Raw genomic sequence first — 7,019 nt, forward strand, 5'->3', positions numbered from 1 at the left:
AACTGTTGCATTTTTATTGCATTTTATGCTTCGGGCATTGACTTCTAAGGTGCTAACTATTCAATCTGTTGGAGCAACGCCCTAGGGTGAAGCCTAGGTTGCCCGGAAAGTAGAAATGACAATAACTTTCACACTGGTTGCAATTATTCGTTTTATACGATGGAAAAGCTGTTGCATCTTTATTGTATTTTATGCTTCTGGCGTTGACTTCTAAGGCACAAACTATTCGATCTGGTCGAGCAATGCCCTAGAGTGAAGCCTATGTTGCCCGGAACGTAGAAATGACCATATCTTTCACACGGGTTGCAATTATTCCTATTATAGGATGGAAAGACTGTTGTATTTTTATTGTATTTTATGCTTCAGGCGTTGACTTCCGAGGCCGTAGCTATTCGATGTGGTGGAAGAACGCCATAGAGTGAAGCCTAGGTTGCCCGGAACGTAGAAATGACCATAACTTTCATACTGGTGGCAATAATTCGTTTCATATGATGGAAAAACTGTTGTATTTATATTGTATTTTATGCTGCTGGCGTTCACTTCTTAGGCCCTAACTATTCGATGTGGTGGAACAACGCCCTGGGGTGAAGCCTAGGTTGCCCGGAACGTAGAAATGACCATAACTTTCACACTGGTTGCTATTATTCGTTTTATACGATGGAACAACTGTTATATTTATATTGTACTTTATGCTTCTGGCGTTGCCTTCTTAGGCCCTAACTGTTCGATCTGGTGGAACAACGCCCTAGAGTGAAGCCTAGGTTACCCGGAACGTAGAAATGACAATCACTTCCATACTGGTAGCAATCATTCGTTTTATACGATGGAAAAACTGTTGTATTTATATTGTATTTTATGCTGCTGGCGTTGACTTCTAAGGCACAAACTATTCGATCTGGTCGAGCAATGCCCTAGAGTGCAGCCTATGTTGCCCGGAACGTAGAAATGACCATCTCTTTCAAACTGGCTGCAATTATTCCAGTTATATGATGGAAAAGCTGTTGCATTTTTATTGCATTTTATGCTTCGGGCATTGACTTCTAAGGTCCTAACAATTCGATCTGTTGGAGCAACGCCCTAGGGTGAAGCCTAGGTTGCCCGGAAAGTAGAAATGACAATAACTTTCACACTGGTCGCTATTATACGTTTTATACGATGGAGAAGCTGTTATATTTATATTGTATTTTATGCTTCTGGCGTTGCCTTCTTAGGCCCTAGCTGTTCGATCTGGTGGAACAACGCCCTAGAGAGAAGCCTAGGTTGCCCGGAACGCAGAAATGACCATATCTTTCACACTGGTTGCTATTATTCGTTCTATACGATGGAAAAACTGTTATATTTATATTGTATCTGATGCTTCTGGCGTTGACTTCTTAGGCCCTAACAATTCGATCTGGACGAGCAACGCCCTAGAGTGAAGCCTAGGTTGCCTGGAACGAACAAATGACCATCACTTTCACACGGGCTGCAATTATTCCTATTATAGGATGGAAAGACTGTTGTATTTTTATTGTATTTTATGCTTCAGGCGTTGACTTCCGAGGCCGTAGCTATTCGATGTGGTGGAAGAACGCCATAGAGTGAAGCCTAGGTTGCCCGGAACGTAGAAATGACCATAACTTTCATACTGGTGGCAATAATTCGTTTCATATGATGGAAAAACTGTTGTATTTATATTGTATTTTATGCTGCTGGCGTTCACTTCTTAGGCCCTAACTATTCGATGTGGTGGAACAACGCCCTGGGGTGAAGCCTAGGTTGCCCGGAACGTAGAAATGACCATAACTTTCACACTGGTTGCTATTATTCGTTTTATACGATGGAAAAACTGTTATATTTATATTGTACTTTATGCTTCTGGCGTTGCCTTCTTAGGCCCTAACTGTTCGATCTGGTGGAACAACGCCCTAGAGTGAAGCCTAGGTTACCCGGAACGTAGAAATGACCATCACTTCCATACTGGTAGCAATCATTCGTTTTATACGATGGAAAAACTGTTGTATTTATATTGTATTTTATGCTGCTGGCGTTGACTTCTAAGGCACAAACTATTCGATCTGGTCGAGCAATGCCCTAGAGTGAAGCCTATGTTGCCCGGAACGTAGAAATGACCATCTCTTTCAAACTGGCTGCAATTATTCCTGTTATATGATGGAAAAGCTGTTGCATTTTTATTGCATTTTATGCTTCGGGCATTGACTTCTAAGGTGCTAACTATTCAATCTGTTGGAGCAACGCCCTAGGGTGAAGCCTAGGTTGCCCGGAAAGTAGAAATGACAATAACTTTCACACTGGTTGCAATTATTCGTTTTATACGATGGAAAAGCTGTTGCATCTTTATTGTATTTTATGCTTCTGGCGTTGACTTCTAAGGCACAAACTATTCGATCTGGTCGAGCAATGCCCTAGAGTGAAGCCTATGTTGCCCGGAACGTAGAAATGACCATCTCTTTCAAACTGGCTGCATTTATTCCTGTTATATGATGGAAAAACTGTTGCATTTTTATTGCATTTTATGCTTCGGGCATTGACTTCTAAGGTGCTAACTATTCAATCTGTTGGAGCAACGCCCTAGGGTGAAGCCTAGGTTGCCCGGAAAGTAGAAATGACAATAACTTTCACACTGGTTGCAATTATTCGTTTTATACGATGGAAAAGCTGTTGCATCTTTATTGTGTTTTATGCTTCTGGCGTTGACTTCTAAGGCACAAACTATTCGATCTGGTCGAGCAATGCCCTAGAGTGAAGCCTATGTTGCCCGGAACGTAGAAATGACCATCTCTTTCAAACTGGCTGCATTTATTCCTGTTATACGATGGAAAAACTGTTGTATTTAAATTGTATTTTATGCTTCTGGCGTTGATTTCTTAGGCCCTAACTATTCAATCTCGTGGAACAACACCCTAGAGTGAGGCCTAGGTTGCCCGGAACGTAGAAATGACCATCACTTCCATACTGGTAGCAATCATTCGTTTTATACGATGGAAAAACTGTTGTATTTATATTGTATTTTATGCTTCTGGCGTTGACTTCTAAGGCACAAACTATTCGATCTGGTCGAGAAATGCCCTAGAGTGAAGCCTATGTTGCCCGGAACGTAGAAATGACCATCTCTTTCAAACTGGCTGCATTTATTCCTGTTATATGATGGAAAAACTGTTGCATTTTTATTGCATTTTATGCTTCGGGCATTGACTTCTAAGGTGCTAACTATTCAATCTGTTGGAGCAACGCCCTAGGGTGAAGCCTAGGTTGCCCGGAAAGTAGAAATGACAATAACTTTCACACTGGTTGCAATTATTCGTTTTATACGATGGAAAAGCTGTTGCATCTTTATTGTATTTTATGCTTCTGGCGTTGACTTCTAAGGCACAAACTATTCGATCTGGTCGAGCAATGCCCTAGAGTGAAGCCTATGTTGCCCGGAACGTAGAAATGACCATATCTTTCACACGGGTTGCAATTATTCCTATTATAGGATGGAAAGACTGTTGTATTTTTATTGTATTTTATGCTTCAGGCGTTGACTTCCGAGGCCGTAGCTATTCGATGTGGTGGAAGAACGCCATAGAGTGAAGCCTAGGTTGCCCGGAACGTAGAAATGACCATAACTTTCATACTGGTGGCAATAATTCGTTTCATATGATGGAAAAACTGTTGTATTTATATTGTATTTTATGCTGCTGGCGTTCACTTCCTAGGCCCTAACTATTCGAAGTGGTGGAACAACGCCCTGGGGTGAAGCCTAGGTTGCCCGGAACGTAGAAATGACCATAACTTTCACACTGGTTGCTATTATTCGTTTTATACGATGGAAAAACTGTTATATTTATATTGTACTTTATGCTTCTGGCGTTGCCTTCTTAGGCCCTAACTGTTCGATCTGGTGGAACAACGCCCTAGAGTGAAGCCTAGGTTACCCGGAACGTAGAAATGACCATCACTTCCATACTGGTAGCAATCATTCGTTTTATACGATGGAAAAGCTGTTGTATTTATATTGTATTTTATGCTGCTGGCGTTGACTTCTAAGGCACAAACTATTCGATCTGGTCGAGCAATGCCCTAGAGTGAAGCCTATGTTGCCCGGAACGTAGAAATGACCATCTCTTTCAAACTGGCTGCAATTATTCCTGTTATATGATGGAAAAGCTGTTGCATTTTTATTGCATTTTATGCTTCGGGCATTGACTTCTAAGGTCCTAACTATTCAATCTGTTGGAGCAACGCCCTAGGGTGAAGCCTAGGTTGCCCGGAAAGTAGAAATGACAATAACTTTCACACTGGTTGCAATTATTCGGTTTATACGATGGAAAAGCTGTTGCATCTTTATTGTATTTTATGCTTCTGGCGTTGACTCCTAAGGCACAAACTATTCGATCTGGTCGAGCAATGCCCTAGAGTGAAGCCTAGGTTGCCCGGAACGTAGAAATGACCATAACTTTCACACTGGTTGCTATTATTCGTTTTATGCGATGGAAAAGCTGTTGCAACTTTATTGTATTTTAACATTCTGTCGTTGACGTCTAAGGCCGTAGCTAGTAAATGTGGTGGAGCAACGCACTAGAGTGACGCCTAGGTTGCCCGGAACGTGGAATGACCATTACTTTCGCAATGTTTGCAATTATACATTTTATACGATTGGAAAACTGTTGTACTTATATTGTATTTTATACTTCTGGCGTTGACTTCTAAGGCCCTAACTATTCGATCTGGTGGAGCAACGCCCTAGAGTGAAGCCTAGGTTGCCTGGAACGTACAAATGACCATCACTTTCACACGGGTTGCAATTATTCCTGTTATAGGACGGAAAGACTGTTGTATTTTTATTGTATTTTATGCTTCAGGCGTTGACTTCTGAGGCCGTAGCTATTCGATGTAGTGGAAGAACGCCATAGAGTGAAGCCTAGGTTGCCCGGAACGTAGAAATGACCATAACTTTCATACTGGTGGCAATAATTCGTTTCATATGATGGAAAAACTGTTGTATTTATATTGTATTTTATGCTGCTGGCGTTCACTTCTTAGGCCCTAACTATTCGATGTGGTGGAACAACGCCCTGGGGTGAAGCCTAGGTTGCCCGGAACGTAGAAATGACCATAACTTTCACACTGGTTGCTATTATTCGTTTTATACGATGGAAAAGCTGTTATATTTATATTGTACTTTATGCTTCTGGCGTTGCCTTCTTAGGCGCTAACTGTGCGATCTGGTGGAACAACGCCCTAGCGTGAAGCCTAGGTTACCCGGAACGTAGAAATGACCAGTACTTTCACACTGTTTGCAGTGACTCCTGTTATACGATGGAAAAACTGATGCATCTTTATTGTATTTTATGCTTCTGGCGTTGACTTCTAAGGCCCTAACTATTCTATCTGGTGTATCAACGCCCTAGAGTGAAGCCTAGATTGCTCGGAATGTAAAAATGACCATAACGTTCACACTGGTTGAAATTATTCGTTTTATACGATGGAAAAACTGTTGTATTTAAATTGTATTTTATGCTTCTGGCGTTGATTTCTTAGGCCCTAACTATTCAATCTCGTGGAACAACACCCTAGAGTGAGGCCTAGGTTGCCCGGAACGTAGAAATGACCATCTCTTTCAAACTGGCTGCGTTTATTCCTGTTATATGATGGAAAAACTGTTGCATTTTTATTGCATTTTATGCTTCGGGCATTGACTTCTAAGGTGCTAACTATTCAATCTGTTGGAGCAACGCCCTAGGGTGAAGCCTAGGTTGCCCGGAAAGTAGAAATGACAATAACTTTCACACTGGTTGCAATTATTCGTTTTATACGATGGAAAAGCTGTTGTATTTATATTGTATATTATGCTGCTGGCGTTCACTTCTTAGGCCCTATCTATTCGATCTGGTGGAACAACGCCCTGGTGTGAAGCCTAGGTTGCCGGGAACGTAGAAGTGACCATAACTTTCACACTGGTCGCTATTATTCGTTTTATACGATGGAGAAACTGTTATATTTATATTGTATTTTATGCTTCTGGCGTTGCCTTCTTAGGCCCTAGCTGTTCGATCTGGTGGAACAACGCCCTAGAGAGAAGCCTAGGTTGCCCGGAACGTAGAAATGACCATATCTTTCACACTGGTTGCTATTATTCGTTCTATACGATGGAAAAACTGTTATATTTATATTGTATCTGATGCTTCTGGCGTTGACTTCTTAGGCCCTAACAATTCGATCTGGTCGAGCAACGCCCTAGAGTGAAGCCTAGGTTGCCTGGAACGTACAAATGACCATCACTTTCACACGGGTTGCAATTATTCCTATTATAGGATGGAAAGACTGTTGTACTTTTATTGTATTTTATGCTTCAGGCGTTGACTTCTGAGGCCGTAGCTATTCGATGTGGTGGAAGAACGCCATAGAGTGAAGCCTAGGTTGCCCGGAACGTAGAAATGACCATAACTTTCATACTGGTGGCAATAATTCGTTTCATATGATGGAAAATCTGTTGTATATATATTGTATTTTATGCTGCTGGCGTTCACTTCTTAGGCCCTATCTATTCGATGTGGTGGAACAACGCCCTGGGGTGAAGCCTAGGTTGCCCGGAACGTAGAAATGACCATAACTTTCACACTGGTTGCTATTATTCGTTTTATACGATGGAAAAACTGTTATATTTATATTGTACTTTATGCTTCTGGCGTTGCCTTCTTAGGCCCTAACTGTTCGATCTGGTGGAACAACGCCCTAGAGTGAAGCCTAGGTTACCCGGAACGTAGAAATGACCAGTACTTTCACACTGTTTGCAGTGACTCCTGTTATACGATGGAAAAACTGTTGCATCTTTATTGAATTTTATGCTTCTGGCGTTGACTTCTAAGGCCCTAACTATTCTATCTGGTATATCAACGCCCTAGAGTGAAGCCTAGGTTGCTCGGAATGTAAAAATGACCATAACATTCACACTGGTTGAAATTATTCGTTTTATACGATGGAAAAACTGTTGTATTTAAATTGTATTTTATGCTTCTGGCGTTGATTTCTTA

Source organism: Calliopsis andreniformis, unplaced genomic scaffold (assembly GCF_051401765.1).
Source record: "Calliopsis andreniformis isolate RMS-2024a unplaced genomic scaffold, iyCalAndr_principal scaffold0004, whole genome shotgun sequence".
In the NCBI taxonomy this organism is placed as follows: domain Eukaryota; kingdom Metazoa; phylum Arthropoda; class Insecta; order Hymenoptera; family Andrenidae; genus Calliopsis; species Calliopsis andreniformis.